The sequence below is a fragment of the Larus michahellis genome, chromosome Z, assembly GCF_964199755.1.
Source record: "Larus michahellis chromosome Z, bLarMic1.1, whole genome shotgun sequence".
Taxonomy (NCBI): domain Eukaryota; kingdom Metazoa; phylum Chordata; class Aves; order Charadriiformes; family Laridae; genus Larus; species Larus michahellis.
Genome location: NC_133930.1, coordinates 33657736 through 33676900, shown reverse-complemented (window position 1 = coordinate 33676900; position 19165 = coordinate 33657736).

Sequence of the window (19165 nt, the reverse complement as noted above, 5' to 3'; positions counted from 1 at the left end):
AACTTTTCCTGGTATTCCATGCCATGTGAGCCACGCCCACCCTGAGCTGCCGGGGGAGGGGCAGGAACTTGCTGCTTAAAAGCGGGCTGGGGCGTCCCGGGTCCGGCCGGTCGGCGAGCGGCGGGGAGCGGCGGAGCGGCGGTCCCGTAATCGCGTTTGTATATTCCCCTGTCCGTGTTGTTGTTGTTTGCCTGTTCCCTTTGCTGTTCTGTTAAACTGCTTTTGTCCCAACCCAAGAGTCTTGCCTTTTCTTACGATCCTTCCTGTGTTAGGAAGGCACGTGCGAGCGGCACGTGGTTCTTTGTTGCCATCTGAGGCTAAACCACGACACCATCTAACTAGTACTGCCTAGCCTCTTCAAAGACCTACCCTGAACCAAGACTGACTGAATATCCTTGTCTGTTCAGTGCAAAGTCAGCTTCTGTTGTCTGATTCAGAGACAGAGTGCAGTAGCAGCACTCATCCATTTAATTTATGCAGCCATGCTATGAGTGTGACAACCTCCAGTGAAAGGTCAATAACAGGAATTACGTATAGGTGACTAGCAAGTTAAACAATTGACACTGTATATAGAAAAGGAATTAATTTACCATGTCTCTTGTTACTTCTCCAAGAAAAGCAAAATGAATGAAAAACATAAGGTTTTTTTAGGACAAATGTATTTCAAAGAAAAGGACATGTAACAGTGTGTAATACAAACCTTGAGCAATGCTAAAACTGATGCTATAAAACTACTTGTCCCAGTTTTATGCAACATAACATGTCCTTGTTGGCTAGATAGATAACAAGATTTTTACTTCACTGAAAGAAAGATCAGGCTTCGGTAACTGACAACCTCAATTTGTAATAGGCAAGAATTTGTAAGAATTCTTTCCCCAGAACTGAAACAACTCACCTCTCTTAACTCAACTTTATCTGAAACTTAACTTTAACCTCTCTTAAACATAACTTTCAGGTCATTCCACAAGTTATATATAATGCCTTTTTGGAAGCATTAAAACCTGTTCCTTTATAAAGAAAACTGATCTGAACAGAATGGATGAAACACTCTCTGGTAGAAATGGAGGCCTAATCTCCATGATGAAAGAGCATAGATCATAGTAAGCATAAAACTCCACTTTGCTCTATGCAAACATCTATGCAAATGGTACAATGTCTATGCAAAGGTACAGCTAGCAAGATATAGGCTCATTGGGACGTTTCTTTTTTTAGTTCCTTGCTGTGACTGCTGAGGGAATGAATGGTGGTTTTCTACCAGTATTTTTTTTTTTCACTAAGCAAGTCCACAGGGGAGTTTGGCAACTTCTTAATTTTCAGGATCCCTTGTTGTTAGAGGATGCTTTTGTTTTCAAATCATTGCATTCTCAAGCAGGTTGTGCACTGAAAGCTGTAAACATGGAAACTGGAAATTGGCATGCCCTATAGAAGCCTGAGACAGAATGTTTCTCTGCTTAGTAGCTCAGGCAGAACCTATAATTATTTTCACATCTTCCAGGAACACTGGTTTAGTATTAAGCACAACAAAAAGAGCTCAAGCACAACAAAAAGAGCTTCTACAAGTATATTGGAAGCAAAAGGAAGACCAGAGAAGCTGTAGGCCCACTGCTGAATGAGGCAGGAGTCATGGTGACGGAGGATGTGGAGAAGGCAGAGTTACTGAATGCCTTCTTTGCTTCGGTCTTTTCTGCTCGGCCCAGCCCTCAGGAGTCCCAGGCATTGAATAAAGTAACAGGGAAAGAAGACGACTTCCCTTGGGTTGAGGAGGAGCGAGTGAGGGACCAATTAGATCATCTAGATATTCACAAGTCCATGGGCCCTGATGGGATGCACCCGAGAGTGCTGAGGGAGCTGGCAGAAGTCATTGCTGGGCCGCTCTCCATCATCTTTGAAAAGTCCTGGAGAACAGGCGAGGTGCCTGGGGACTGGAGGAAAGCCAATGTCACTCCAGTCTTCAAGAAAGGCAAGAAGGAGGAGCCGGGGAACTACAGGCCGGTCAGCCTCACCTCCATCCCTGGAAAGATGATGGAACAGCTCCTTCTGGGCATCATCCCAAGGCACGTGGAGGAAAGGAAAGCTATCAGAAGTACTCAGCATGGATTCACCAAGGGGAAATCATGTCTGACTAATCTGATAGCCTTCTACGATGGCATGACTAGATGGATAGATGAGGGGAGGGCGGTAGATGTGGTCTACCTTGACTTAAGCAAGGCGTTTGACACGGTCTCCCACAGCATCCTCATAGGGAAGCTTAGGAAGTGTGGGTTAGATGAATGGACAGTGGGGTGGATAGAAAACTGGTTGAAAGATAGAGCTCAGAGGGTTGTGATTAGGGGCACAGAGTCTAGTTGGAGACCAGTGACGAGTGGTGTTCCCCAGGGCTCAGTACTGGGTCCAGTCCTGTTCAGTATATTCATCAATGACCTGGATGAGGGGATAGAGTGCACCCTCAGCAAGTTTGCTGATGACACCAAGCTGGGGGGGTGGCTGACACACCAGAAGGCTGTGCCGCCATACAGAGAGACCTGGACAGGTTGGAGATCTGGGCAGAGAGAAACCTTATGAAGTTCAACAAGGGCAAGTGTAGGGTGCCGCACCTGGGGAGGAACAACCCCATGCACCAGTACAGGTTGGGTGCTGACCTGCTGGAGAGCAGCTCTGTGGAAAGAGACCTGGGAGTCCTGGTGGACAACAGGATGACCATGAGGCAGCAATGTGCCCTTGTGGCCAAGAAGGCCAATGGCATCCTGGGATGCATCAAGAAGAGCGTGGCCAGCAGGTCGAGGGAGGTCATCCTCCCCCTCTACTCTGCCTTGGTGAGGCCGCACCTGGAGTACTGTGTCCAGTTCTGGGCTCCCCGGTTCAAGAGGGACAGGGAACTGCTGGAAAGGGTGCAGCAGAGGGCTACAAAGATGATTGGGGGACTGGAACACCTCTCTTATGAGGAAAGGCTGAGGGATTTGGGTCTCTTCAGTCTGGAAAAAAGACGGCTGAGGGGTGACCTTATCAATGCTTATAAATACTTAAAGGGTGGGTGTCAGGAGGATGGGGCCAGGCTCTTTTCAGTGGTGCCCGGGGACAGGACAAGAGGCAACGGGCACAAACTTGAACATAGGAAGTTCCACCTAAACATGAGGAGGAACTTCTTTACCCTGAGGGTGGCAGAGCACTGGAACAGGCTGCCCAGAGAGGTGGTGGAGTCTGCAACTCTGGAGACATTCAAAACCCGCCTGGACATGTTCCTGTGTAACCTGCTCTAGGTCACCCTGCTCTGGCAGGGGGGTTGGACTAGATGATCTCCAGAGGTCCCTTCCAACCCTATGATTCTATGATTCTATGATTAAGATTGCCTAAATGTTTTGTGCTTGCAGTGAAAAAAAAAAAAGGCATTTTGGTTTTGTCATTCAGAACTTGTTTAGTGAATTTGTTAGATATACTTTCAAATTCCATAAGAGATTATTGAACAATTCTATCCATGTAGAAAACAATTGCTTTCCAGTTAAAGCATGATCTCAAAGGTCCTTTCCAACCATGAAGATTCTATGATTCTATTCTATGATTCTATAAATTTGCCATAAAGCTTTCTTGCTTCATGTCTTTCTTATACTTGGTAGGTTATTTTCAAGGAGGGAGTGTATTACTGCACAGGTCAGGCAGCAGTTTTGTTGCTGTCCCCTCAATCCCATTTTAATGAATTCAGCTGTTTACATGTTTTTCAGAATACCACCACCCAACTCCTAAAAAAACCATATGTATGGAGTTATGATATATATGACTGTAAAACATAAGCAGCAATATTTCTGATGGAGAATACAAAGATAATGACAATTTCTAAGATAAAACTTTTGCTTATGGAATTTTGAAATTACTAATTTGAAATTTGAAAATACTCGTATTAATATCTACAGACTCTCTACCTAAGTATTTATATCTACATTCTTACTACCCTGTGATGAAGGAAATTGTTATCTAGACACTATAGATAGGAAACTGAGGCAAATGGAAGATTAAGGTCACAAAGGGAGACACCGTCGGCAGTTGTCAGCATTGTAATGCTATTTCAGAATTACAAAGTTTACCTTTTTGGTGTCTATCATTCAGAAAATATCTTCCTGAAATAGCTAAGTCAATCATGAGGCACACAGATGGTGAATTCAAAGAACTAGAAATGTCTTACCAGTATATGAAGAGCAGGGAATCACCTCAGCAGTGAAAAGAAAAAAAAACATGGAGAACAAAGCATAAGCTTATCTAATTCCTGTGCCATTGATATTGAAGATCCTTCACAGGAATGATTAGAAAGATGCTTAGAAGATCACATTTTTATACCTATTTTTTGAAAATTCTGTCTATGTCCTAATTATTTTTTTAATTTTTGCTTAAATTATTGTTTGCTTAGAGTCTTTCAGAAAATTAGAATCTTAACAAATGTAGCATCCTACAGTATTCAATACAGTATCGCATAGGAACTTTTAAGTAAAAGTGCTGAGATATGAATAGGTTAGATAGACAGAGTGTAAAGTGGATGGAGAATTGGCAAGACTATCAGGATCAAAAGTCTATGAACAGTGGCACAGTCCAGCTGGAGGCCAGTTACAGTGGGAGTCTGTCAGAGACCTCATCTGGGGTCAATACTATTTCCCTAGTATTTAATTATCTATTTCATTATCTCTATTACAACCTAGATGATAGGATGACCTGCACCCTCAGCAAATCTGTGGATGACACCTAGTCTGGATAAGTGGTTGATACATTGGAGGACAGGGCTAATATGCAGAGGGGCCCAGAGAGGCAAATGAACAGGAACTTCATGAAAACCATCAAAGGCAAATGCAAAGCCCAGCCCCTGGGATGGACAAAGTCCTGCAGAAGAACAGTATGTGGCTGATTAGCTGTGAGCAGCTCTGCAGAATAAGCTCTGTGAACACCAGGTTGGCAGTGCCCCTGTGCAGCAATGGAGCACTCCCCCCCACCCCCATCCAGGGCAGCACAAGCAAGGGTGCAGATAACATGTCCAGGAAGAGATCTTGCGCAGCAGTTTGGGATCCGTGAGACGCTCCTGAGTGATGTGCCCAACCTGGGGCTCCTCTGCACAACACAGACACTGACATACTGGTGTGAGTCCCACAGAGGCCACTGGGACAACCAGGGCTGGAGCATTAGACATCCAAGAAGAGGCTGTGGGTCCTGGGTGTGTTCAGCATTTAAGAAAAGGAAGGTTGAAGGGAAACATGATTGCTATCTTCACCTATCTAATGGAAGAGTATAGAGAAGATGAAGCTGTACAGAGAAAAGTGAAGAGAGTACACAGAAATGAGAAGTTTCACCTAGGCAGCAAGAGAAATTTTTTGCATGTTATAGGTAGTCAGAGTTTTGAACAAGTTACCCAGAAAGACTGTGTAATCTCCATCCTTGATTGTATTAAAAAATTAATGCCTCAAAGCTCTGAACAACCTGATCTAGTTGTGCTTGCTTTGAGCCAGGGACCAGATGACCATCAGAAACAACTTCCAAATTATATTTTTTCCCTGATTCTGGATTACAGAAAAATTATCTCCAGACTAGTTATTTTATGGTTTGTTTACAACAGGTTGAACTCTGTGGGATTGCATCTACATCTGACAATCACACAATAATTTCATTCAAATAATAGGTCACCAAGGTTTATGCACATATTTCTCTTAATTGTCTTTCAAAAGCTACTTGCATTGTACACACTTTCAACTGGGACTAATGTCCCTGATGATACAGGATTCAGAAATAAGGGAAGAACTCCTTTTGGAGATGCAGTTTGTCTAATTTAGATCATATTCTGAATGTTATGGGGTTTATTCCATGACCTACTTTCTCAGACACTCCTGCTTGATTGTTACAAGCTCAATGACACCCTAAATATCTAGGATGTTTTTATAATCATGTGAATACATAATGAAACATACAAGATTACTGCCTTTTGAAACAAGAGTAAATACAGTTATATCTCAATATCTACTTTCCTGACAAGAATGAGGCAGACAAGAACTGCCATGCTGCAAGCTTAAGATTTTGGCTATCTCATCCTGACACGGTCTTTCTAAATGACTTTATAATTCTATCAGTATACTTTCTTATTACAAAACCAAAAAAAAATAATTAAAAACCAGCCAGACCAAAGATAAACCTGTCAGTCTGAAAGAATAATGTCCATTTTGCAAGGTATGTGCTGTGAGAAATCCTATCTGGACTAAGATGTTAAAATCACTGTGCGACTTAAAATTAATTCCCTAAGTTATAATTAAACACTTCACTCATTGGTGATTTCGGTATTGACAGCTCAACTGAAATAGGGCCACATAGAGTCTTGATTCCTGTGATTACCTTTGGGCAGTCCCTTTGCTACATACTTACAGAATATGGCGAGCCATTGATCAAACCACATCATGTCAAGGAGACTTTGAAGTATCATAAACCAGATGAACTTGAAGATGTTTTTGGTGGGTATATGAGGCCTTAAAGGATTAAATGAAATAAAGCATACAAGAAGAATGAAATGGATACATGTAGGGAGGGGGACGGGAATGAAACCCCTCTCCCACAAACTGCAGCTTCTTTATGTATTTTACTAAATCTTAATTATATTTTTTTGCTTCCACAATGTTTGTTTGGCAGGATGTGTTGGGCAGTATCGAACTCTGTATGCTATGATTGATCAAATGTAAGTTACCACTGGAAGAAACACAGCCAAAATAATTAATGTTTTAACTCTGCAAGTTTTCAATATTAATGAACAGGGGGAACTTTTATTTCTGTTGGAGGGGAAACATATGTTGGCTGTTGTATTTTCCTGCTAGAAGTTGAAAGACTGCGCTGTTTGCATGCTCTCTCTCTCTGGAAGAAGCAGTTTAATGAAATGAAAGCAACGATGGGATCACTGTTGCCTCCATATATCAAAATGTGATATAGAAAAGTTTGCTTCAGGGTATTTCATTACTTATTTGGTTGAATGACAAATGCATGGTGTCAAACACAAGCCCTAAATCACCTTGTGTTCAGGTGTCTTCTCTCCTTACTGATCAACAGCCAATGAGATGGAAGAAGCGCTGTGAGAGATATCTGCTGAAATTTATTTGTAGCAGAAGACTATTTTCCCTGGTGGATTTACACAACAGTTTAGTAATATTTTTAAGCATTTCCCTTTCCTTGTGCAGAGGTTCCTTCAAAGCTTTGGCATAGCATTGTTCTTACTTCACAGCAAAGGACAAACCTCTTGTGATTTGAAGCTGCTGACATCTCTTAGAAGGCCTGTGATGGTGATTATTTTGCATCACAAAGGGAGTCCATGTTCATTATAATTTATACTAAAGGCTGCATCACTGTCTGTGGGCTTATATAAGAATTTAAAAATTCGAAATCCTCATAGGAAAAGCATTTCATGGACATAATTTACCATATCTAAAAAGAGAAAAATACATAGCAGTTTAGAGCTGCTGGGTATTTTTTATCCACATTTATAGAAAACCAATAGATTTTCTTTCCTAGGGAAGGTGAAAAGATTACAGGACAGAGGAAAAGGAACCTATCAAGGATGCCTTCTTAGCATTAGAAATAAACAGTATTTTCCCTCATAAAACGTCACAAAAGTTTAATATATACTTTGTATTTCTACATTTTAATCGAATTATATTTATATTCTGTAACATCAACTGAAACAAATACTTTATCTCATGAAAACTAAAAATAAAATAAAATAAAAAATATTCCTACCACCTGCAGATGGCATCCATGGCTGTTGGTTCTGCAAAAAATTATCTTCCTGCATAAAATTTGTACTGTTTTAAATACCGTCCAAAGTCCCCCATGATAGTCTTTGTTTTGGTTGTAAGGTATGAAGTTAAACATCTAACATAAGCAGACCATTCAAAGAGAAGCAATGCCATATGAAGCCAAGAGATTATTCTATTGTGCTTATATATTTCTTAACTACCAATCTACTGCTTGGTGAATATGGTATAGGAATAGGTTGCACACCTTATTATAGTGTGAACTGACTGAAGGATATGTTAGTGTAAATCAAGCTACGACATATATTTTAAAAATTGTTATAGCATTTTTTGATTAAGGAGATAATTTCCATGTCATTTTGGTCAGAAATAAATGTAAGCTGATAGATGCTGTCATAAACTTTACAACAAATTATCGCTTATTATCAAGCTATTGAAACTACATGTCAGTATAGTATTTGATAAAGGAAAACAAAGCAGCATTCTCTTCCAATACAGTCATTGCCAGTTGTTTTTCAGAAGTTTACCAAAAGTGAACATCTGATATACTTTATATAGTGAAATCACAACTGTAGCTTATGGTAAATGGAGATATTCAGTTCTCCAGATTTCTAATGCGAACCACTTCATCCAGCCTGACAGTGCAGTGTGAAATTTTACATATCCTATGCTTTTATAACAATTGCTTACAGACTATCTGCTCATCTGTAATGTTGTCCATTTTGCTTTCTTCCCCTCTTCATCTGCATCTCAGATGCTGACAGAATGCAAGAAACAAGAAAGCAAAACATGAGAACATTGAAATAGACAGAAAAAAAAACAGAAAAAGCTATAGCTTTACATGTTTCTAAGGTTATTGCAGCTCTAAGACAGCAAACATGGCTGCAATAGTCTGAATGTCAGCTGGGCAGATGAAGGTAGTCCAAACGTTTTGATTTGTCAAAATTCTCCATTTTGTTTAATACTTTAACATTTTCTGACACAAACTAAATATTGTTATCACTTCTTGATCTGAGCAATTGCTTCGAGTTTTCTGTTTGTAATAAAAAGATATGCTGATGGTAGAATATATATGCCTCTAGATAAAGTGGACAACAATGAAGTGTGAATAAAGACTTCCTTCTCTGTCAACACATGAGATACCAGGCAACAGGTGGTATTCACTTCACTGGTGTCTCCAACTATATCTTATAATGCAAGAAGATTCAAAGTCGTCTTTGTCAGAATCATGAAGCCATGATCCTGTGCCTTGTAATTCTTTGATATATCTCTCTCTCCCTCTAGTTATTTTTGGCAGTGGTTTTCCTTGTAGACCTGTCACAGAATCACAGAGTGACTGAGGCTGGCCAGCAGTCCTGGAGGTTGTCTAGATTCAGCCAGATGTGCAGAGAAGCAAGTTGTGCAGGGCTGTGTCCAGGCAGGTTTCAGTATCTCCAAGCACAGGGATACCACTGCCTCTTTGGGCAACCTGTTCCATTGTTTTACAAACCTCATAACCTTTTTTTTTCTGTTTAGAATTATTTCCCTGTATCTCAGTTTGTGTCAGTTGCCTCTTGTCTTGTCGCTGGACACCTCTGAGAAGTTTGGCTCCTTCTCCTTAACACAGTCCCCTAGGTATTTATACACCTGAGGAATATCCCCCTGAGCCTTCTCTTCTCTATGATGAACACTCTCAGCCTCTCTCCATGTGACAGACATTCCAGTCAATTCATCATCTTTATGGTTCTCCGGGGGAGTCACTCCAGTATATCCATGTCTGTTTTGTACGAGGCAGCCCAGCACTGGACACATCACCCACGTGTGTCTCATTTGAGCTGAGTACAGAGGAAGGACTGCCTCCTTTGATCCACTTGCAATGGTCTGCCTAATGTGGCTGGCATTCTTTGCTGCAAGGGCGTATTGCTGACTCATGGTCAGCTTATTGTCCACCAAGACCACAAGGTCTTTGTCTGCAAAGCTGTACACCAGCTGTAAACGTTGCTGTGAACTGATGTATGCGGTTATTCCTCCTCAGCTGCAGGGTGTGCAACTTCATAAGGTTACAGTCATCCCATTTCCCCAGCCTGTCCAGATCTCTCTGAATGGCAGCACACGTCTCATATATCACCCACTTCTCCCAGTTTGGTACCTTCTGTATCAGATTGCCAACTCTTTCTAGTATAATCAGTGACTTCATCTCAGCCATTGCTGTGCTGATTTTTACAAAAACTTCTTCTATTGCACATTTCAGATATTTCAGCTTCTACTTAAACACATGAGTGTGTGTTTTCACTCATGGCTATTATTCTTTCAGCTGTCTCATTACACAAAGACATTAAATGGCTTCTGCTATGACAGAAAGACAGCTGTTATGCTACCAACTCTGACGGAATCAAATCCACCTCATTCTAAATGAGAATCCACTATTTCGCAGCAGCACTTCAAAATCTGCTTGTATCTTCTGCACAAGTCTGTGGAGAATGACAGTAAAAATCTTGGCTTTAAATTTGCTTGCACTGAATTTAACAGGCATCTGACCATTAATTCCACTGGAACAGCTAAGCCAATGATAAGTGCTTAGGAAAAATCCTGCCATATGTGATTTTTAAATATTCATAACTCAGATAAATGGAAAGGAATTTTCTTTTGAAGACAGTGTTAGTTCCATTTCTCAAGTGAAGACTTAATTTGCCCCAAAACTCAATGTTAACACACAAAGCTTTGCACAGTTCTAAAAATGCTCGGTATCCGATAATTTGTTTTGCATTTTCTTATGCCTAAGAACAGAAAACATCATTACATCATTTTCAAAAGAGATCAAGCAAAAAGTCTCAAACCAGAAGTTTAGCTAAACTGTGATATGGAATTTGAGCATGAAAAAAGGTTAGAAATCCACATCAGGGCAATGTGTAATACCTCTGTACAACGTATATATTTGTACATATTGGGAAGACATTCAAGGTGCAGTTGCAATTTCCTTCTCTATCCCATATAATTTTTAAAGGAAATCGGATAATCTACTATGTCTTAAGAATACCATTACTGATACTCAACTACACACTCAGACTTAAAATTTCTTTTATAATATACTTTAAATAAACAAAATGAAATAATTTTGATGAGAAATTACAAGCAGTATTTACCAATTCTTTATGTTTTATTCCATGCTACCTTTACACTTCAACAAGGACTTAAATTCAATTTTAAAAATATTTTGCTTAAAAGTATATTTGTAGTAAGAATATATTTACTTTTAATATATGAACACCTGAGCAATATTTCAGTATCCTAATACCCTCATTTATATTTTGACATTATGGTCTGATCAATTAGTTGGCAGGAAAACAAAGTAGGGTCATTAGTCCTTTTGTTCTCCTAGATCTGGGGGGTCTGCCTTATTTTCCATGAGCAATAGACTGAGTACCAATACTCAGCTTATTCGACAGGTTATTCACAGTCATTTTTAAAAAAAGACATATTTACTGAACCATGAATATCATAGAACTTTAGGTTACAGAATATGAAAGAAATTCTCAAGGGACGGAGATGTGTACTTTGCATTCATAGATTTTGATTTGTAGATTTCTTTTACTCTTGGCCAGGAGAGAAGCAACAGAGGATATATTTCTCTAAGTTTATGCTTACCAGGTTTCACTCTATTTATTGTACTGAGGTATGGCAGTCTTCTCCATCTTTGACAGTCATTAGAGGCTAATCAGTGTCCATGCAGAGTCCTGGTAGTAACAGCACTCTTCTTTTCCAGTCCCTACCAAAGCCTTCTGAGGGAATATGACAAAGACATTTGCCAATTTCTTCACACTGTTCTGAGGGACATGCATTTATTTTGAAGCTGACTTAGAAGTACCTTTTACTAATTAAATATGAACTTTCTGCCAATGAGAAGACTTTGTTTTCCACACGCGCTGTTTTAGGACCAGCTTATTGTTTTGTACTTGGAGTCATTATTTACTTACATGTTGCCTAAACCCCAGCCAAAATAAAACCATATTTTGTTTCTTATAACTATTAGCTCAAATTGGTACGATCTTCTTATGGAAAGCATTGTCAGTTTTATATATATATAAGAGGGGCAGATAAAAGATGTATTCCACCCTTAGCAATTCTAAAGCTATGTTTCTTTCTGTTTTTCAAGTTTTGAAGAGAAAATCAGTGCATCAAACTCATGCTTATATGATACTGCAAAATCGTTTAATATTTTTGCTTTCTTCATTCCTTGCCTCTGCTTATCTCAGTGTTTTAGTTTTGCTGTCACTTGAAAGTATTCAATTGACTGATATAAGGCATGAAAGAATGTGACAAAGAAAGCCATCAAATGCCTTTATATCAGCATCTTTTCCAGACAACGTGTTAAAAAAAGGTTCCATGTCGGGAATGGTGAACTGAAGGGGATATATAAGCTACATTTACACTTTTACTTGCATTTTAAGAAGTTTTGCGTTTTGTAGAAGTGTTGCATAGTTTTACTTTGTCTTATTCCTTTCATTTTGAGGAGTTACCGTGGGTCTCATGTCTCCCCCTTCCTCTTTTTCACACTCCTGAAATAAGAAATCTGAACAAATGCATATTTGTGGTGTTTTGTTGATTAAGAATCAAAACTTGGATATACAGAAGGTGATAATTGAGATGTCTTTGTGTAAACTGGAAAATAACAAGATCTTTCTTCAGAATTCAATAAACACCTCAGTCTCTTTTAAATGCAGAGCCAATTTTGTCTCTTTTATATTTTGATGCTATGTTGACTATGAAGCTTTTGCTAAACAACAAAAAGCTCTTTATTTAAGGTTAGGTATGAAAAAATATATAAAATTTTAAATGAAAAAAAATAGCAGATTACTTGAAGTTTACCATTCTCTTATGTATTTTTTGTGAATAAGAATTCAAAAAGTGGATATATTTTTGGTGCCAGCAGATTAAAGGACTGCCTAGGCCTAAAGCTAGTGTGACAGAATATTGCAATATATATTGTAATGCATGAACAGTAAGCATAACTACTTAATTTTCTCCTGCTGAGTGGATGAATTTTCCTTGAAAAATGTTGCAAAATATTAACATATGAATTGTATATGAAATAATGACCTCTGTTTATATATTTTCAATTTGTCAGTGCTGTTTTCTATGCATGCCCTTTTACTTTCACATTGTCTGCTTTCTTTTAAACGTGTTTCTTCATACTTAGGATTAGGTTTCACCAGCTGGCTGAGTCAATCTAATACCTCTGCAGAGCGAGGTTGACTTACCTCAACATTGTTTGTGGTTGTATAATTGTACTGTTTTCTCTGTCTTGGCTCTGCAGCTCTCTCTCTGTCAACAGAGCTCACTAACTCCTCAGAATATTACACCAGAAAAAAATAAAATCCCTCTTCTTTATTGAGCGGAACAGACTCAATAGTATACACACAAATACTGTAATCAGAACAAACAAAGGACAGTTGTGAGTAAGGAAGACTATAAAAAGGGAAAATTAATACTATTTTCATCTTAAAGGAACACTTAGACTGATCTTATTCACTAGCTTTGTTCAGTTGAAAGCATATCATCAAGTATCCAAGTTTAGGGGTTAAAAGATGATGGATGATCGTTCTTTACTTAAAAATACATACACTACATAATTGCCTAGTTCTTACTGAGTAGAACTGATTTAACAAATATAGGCTGCCTTGTCTAAGAAGTCACATGGAATAGCTTTATAATTGCTCCCCAGCCAAAAAACAAGCACGAAAAGGCCAGACGTACCAAGAAAACAGTAATGACTTTATTTGGGAAGGATCTTCTCTTCTAGTTCAGAATGAGAGGAGCTGCAACAGGAACTCACTTAGGCAAAGATTAAAGGACAACACAAAACCTGTGAAGTACTACTTTTCTGTATATTTCTGCGTTCCAAATGACCTTTGTGTTTGGTTAGTTAAGAAAAACTACAGGGTTTTCTGGCTCTATGGAAAGGTTTTCTGTATTGGAATACACCTGTTTTCTCAGATCATTTACATGGTTCTGGAAAGGTAAGTCCAGAAGGCCAAGGTCTACAATAGCCAAAAGAACTTCTGGAAAGAAACTGCACACAACATCAGAGATTCTGGAAGCTTATTCCAAGCACAGTAAGGCATGCATTTCATTCACGGATTTCAGGTTCCAGGAAGAGGGTAACTATAGAATCCACTCAGTAGAGCATTTCTTGAGATCTTAGATCTTTGTCAGTGACAAAGCTTGAATCCTACAAGAATTGGGAAGCCAAAAAGGTAACCTGAAAAGGTCTTGGTAACCAGCAATTGCATCATCTGACGAGACTCTGAGAGTGCCCAGAAAAGGAGGATGGTCAAATACTGTTCCTGAAGTCAAATCGTAATTGTCACCTTTGCTTTCCATTCTTTTACATTATTTTTTTTTAATAAATCCATCAGCAGCATATCCATAATGAGTCCTAGGAGCTGCTTTGCTATTCTAGTCCTAAAAAGGTAATTATGGTAACATATAAATTTATCACTTCTAAAGCAACTACAGAGCAAAAAAAATGCTGCATCATTTTCTTTTATAAGTTCTTAATATTCGGTAATTGTAAAGATTATTTAAAAAGTTTTGGCAGCACATACTATGTGAAAAAGAAAACTGCTATTTCAGAAATGCATGGCTTCAATAATCCAGTAATTGACTGCTTGTGACCAGTCCACTGAATGATATCACACAAATAACAGATCGTTGTGTCAGAATGTTTCTTACCCCTACATGACCTGATATAAAAAATAGATATATAATACATACCTTATTGTGCAAAATCCATTGGTCTTATACTGTATATTGATAAGGACAAGAGGCACAGGAAAAAAATGTTTTGTTTTGCTATTACAGTCACGACATGAGTGTGTTGAATAGTGGAGGTGAACTGACTTCACAAAAATTATACTAAAATGAAGCAAGAAATCTGTCTTTTAAAGTCATATGAAACAGACTCATGTATCTCAGCATAACTGACAAAACTGTCCAACCTCAATCATGCTAGCAGAAAGGAGAACACTTTACCACATCTTAGGGAAAGTATCTTTAAGTGTAGAAAACTATCATCGCACAACTGAAAAGTTCTTTATATGTATAATTTACCTCCGTTACTGGTGATTTTCCTTTTTGGAAAAAAATCCCAGGTTTGTTACAAAAATCCATCAGATTAAAAAAAATAATCTGGAAGTATATCTAATTTCCAAATGAAAAAAATAGAGATGGAGTACTTGATCTACAAGTGTATACTTTTACAGTCATTCAGGATCGGAAACAAAAATCCCTACTTAAGATTTATCAAAGTTTAGCAACACAGCTGTAATTTCACTCATTTATCTACAGAACAAAATTCAGAAAGTACTAAAAAATGTTGGGTACTGATTATAAGGACTGAATAATACATATTAAGTATTCCACTTAGAAAGGTAATTCTGCCATTCTTTAGCTCATCATATGGTTCATTTTTCAGCAAGGAAGTTCAGTGATTGTAAGGCAGCTATGTATTTTCATTAGGTTAGAGAAAATAAATTTTAATTTATTAGTGATATCAATGAATTTATTTCTAATTTGCAGCTTTTTCAGTGGGAAATTCACTGGCATGAGTATATAACAAATATTGATTATATAAAATATTTTCACTGAAAAAAAAAATAATATGTCTAGTCTAGGCATCCTGTTCTAGCACCCTCACTGAATTTGAAATGTTATAAATCTAGCAAGAGAATGATTTTAGAAAAGGATGTGCTTTTCCATAAAGCAAGCACAAACAGAAGAAGTAAGGGATTAATAATATTGAAATGAGCAATGACAATTTTGGGGGTCAGTAGAAATACCATCAATAGAACAGATAGACCTTGAAAACGATCCCAAAAGTCGTAACAACTATAGGATATAAAAATAGTGTGGCAGACCAAAACTCTGCAGTTTTCTTACTGAAACTGGTAAGTTTTGCAAAAATGTTTATGTTTCAACAAATGTTTTCTTAGTAAAATTCTTCGGATCTGTGCTGGTTTTAGCTTCAAGACTACTGCATATTGCAGAATAGCCAATAGCCTGATGCATATGGATGGAACAGCTTAAATTATTATTCTGAATCAGGGGATAAGCTTTATACACTACTCATTTGATATACTGGAGGCACAGGTATGCATATATTCCTTCTTTAAAAACTTTTAAAGTACTTTGGGATTTTTTGTTTTGCTTTGTTTATTAAAGAAAAAAATGTTTCATGTATTCTACAGGGGAAAAAAAAAAGACAATAAAAACCCCAAATAAAACCATAAAACCACCCCAAATCCTGATCCAAGATAAAAAGCAGCAGCTAATTCTAAGCAGGAAAATTCATACTACTAAGTCGTAGAGATATGTGAAAGACAGAACCCTCTGAATAATACACAGAAAGCATACAAAGATAGTGTGTTAAGCCAGTGATTAAAGAGGTAGGGCAAATAGAAGCCAGACATGAAAACATGAAAGAATGACAAGATGCTAGAAGAACAGCAGTCAACTGTGTTAAAGATGATTGCTCTGGCCTGTGACTAGGAACAAGTTACCTGGCACTAGTTACTTTGGTGCAATGTAATGGGCCAAAGTGAAACTGGAAGATCCAGAATGGAATTGTGATGAAAATACCTGAAATAACTGTTAATACATTAATATGCTTTGTCAGTTATATGTACATGTACAACACATTCTACATGTACAGTTTCTAGAATCTGTGGAATCTGTATTGTTAAAGAATTCACTGCTGTGGGTTTTGTTCTTTTGCTGATTTAAACCAAAGTCAAATGTTTTATAAACCTCTATGACATGGAACTTTTTTTTTCTTTTTTTTTTTCATATTTAAATGTTATTGAATGTTATGAAGTGGCTGTAGGTGAAATATATTGATGTATGTGCCAGAAAACAGATTAGATAAAGTAAGAGAATCTCTACTGAGATTTGTATAGTGTTCATTTATTTTCATTTTACATCCAATCATATACTAATGCAAAAAAAGGAAAAAGAACCCCAACAGTGAAATGACTTTGACTAATCTGATAGTATAGCTCAGTAAAATTTGGCAGGAAGCCAGTAGAAATGGCCTGAACACCTGTGCCGTATGGGCACAGAAAGGCTGCTGTGGACCATATGTTGGGAAAATGGCCCAGGAAGGCTTCCCAGACATTCGATATATAGCATGAGGCGCTATGCAAGAAGAAAGTTTACCAACCACAGCCATGCAGCCCATAATTATCAGCATTTGAGCTAACTGCTGAAATAGCTAATATCTGGTCTGTATTGCCCTGTAGGGAAGAAAAGCATATTTAGCCAAATGGTGTCAGAGTACATAATTCATACACTTTAATTGTGAAATATCAATGCAGTCAATGTCATTTATAAATGACAACTTTAAAACTAAAATCAACCACATATGTGTTAAATAACAACAATCTCCCTACAAATTATGCAAACTATAAAATATTGGCAGGATTACTCTAGTGGGGAGGGGAGAGGAGGAAAGGAGGCTGAAAGAAGAAAGGTAAAATATTCTGATGCAAACACTGCAATTCCATAGGCAATTTTTGAAAACACAAGCAATCTGTTCTATGCAATGCAAGTGAAATGGCAAAATCCACTTCTTTCCTTTAAATACAGTGCAGGATGTTGTAGTATTTTATTAAATAAAAAGGATAAAAGGAAAGGCATGTCTCAAAGAACACAGTGAAGATACAGAAACTTGATCAAGATTATAAAATTTTCATACTTGTTTCCTAGAGTTTTTTAAATTACAAATTAATTTCATAATTTTCAGGTGCATTCCATCACCAAGCTTTCCCATAGAAAAAAAGACAGTGTTTCTCAAGTCGTTCTTTAACTGGAGCCTTTCCTCACTCTCATTTGAAGCAATATACATGGAAAAAACTAGACCTTAACATACTCATGATGCAAAAAGAGAGTTTTTATTGGCACCTGAATGAGCCACACAAGAAAGGAAAGGATCATATGTCTGCCAACAAGCACTATTAACTAGTCTTAGCAAACAAGCATGGTCCATGGCACACAGTTTACAGCAAACCAACAGGAAGATAGATAATCTCTTGCTCTTCTATATTTAAATGCACCTTCTTTATAGCTTTATGCTGTTGCAATTTGATTGCCTCTCTTTACCTCTGAATATATCACAAGCCTCACAGAGGTGATGAAAAGAACTTTTGAATGTTATTAACAAGATCTTCAGTTGCTAGAAATAAAGTTCAGGAGAAATGGAGAAATGGTGAACTTTACAAGGACAAATGATGATAGTCTCATGAGCATCTTTTGACATCTTCTGTTAATCCACATTAAGCATACCTTTATCTTAACTATTATAGGAAAAAAATAGTGTTTTGCTTATTTTTCAAATATTATTTGTGTACAAGAGATTCTACTGTTCCCTTTCTTTCAATGTTCTTTCTCGATTTAATCACTGCCTGATAAAAAAACCAAACACATTAGCAGCTCCTGAGACAGCAAAATTAATATTGACTGTAACACAAATGAATGATAGGCCTGAGGAGTTCTGTGATTGTTCTTAGATGTGATCATTTCAGAGCAATGTCAAGATCTGGTAACAGGAGCAAGTCCCTGAAGCCTAACATAGTATAAAGGCTGTTTCCTGCAAATCACATAAGCCCTGGGACCCGGAGCCAGAAAAAGCAGTTGAATGACCAGCTCCCGCTGGAGGTTTGTGGAGAGTTACACCCATAAATCAGAGAGGTGTTTATAAACTTCAGTATTCATTCACTTTACTGATCATTAAATGCCACAGATCTTTCCTTCAGAAACACTAATGAGGAAATGTCTTTTCATTTGGTACAGAAATAATAATTTTATCCTCTGCCAATGTGTGGATGATTATGGAGGGAACGGAAATGTGTTTGCTTTGATTAGGATCATGCCAAAGGGAAAGCGTCTAAAAACCCACTCACCTGATGTTATTAAGTAGTAGAAAGAAACTCATAAATCACTATTCATTTTGAATCACATAAAATAATCATGTCTAATTGGGACCTTATTATTTCACTATTCATCTTGTTTTATTGGGAGCGGTCCAAAGTACTAAGTCATAATATATAGTTTATCACAGAACACTCTGCTATCTGCTGGCACATCTTTTGGTTTCAACAATTTTCTTCCTGCTTTTTGTCTTTGCATGTTAGAGCCTTTTATTTAAAATTAAATCACTAAAAAAGCACCTCTGCTATGGTAAATAATATGGTCTGCTTGTGAAGTCAATGTAAATACCTTTTCCTTTGGAATTGTAGGATTGTTTGATATTTGTAGGAGACCTATTTCTTCCATTAAATTATTCTTAACAGCTTGGAATACAGGACTGAGAATACTTATTTTTGTGTATCCTTTTTTCTAAAAAGTTATAGTTAATTTTGCACATATTATTGTTA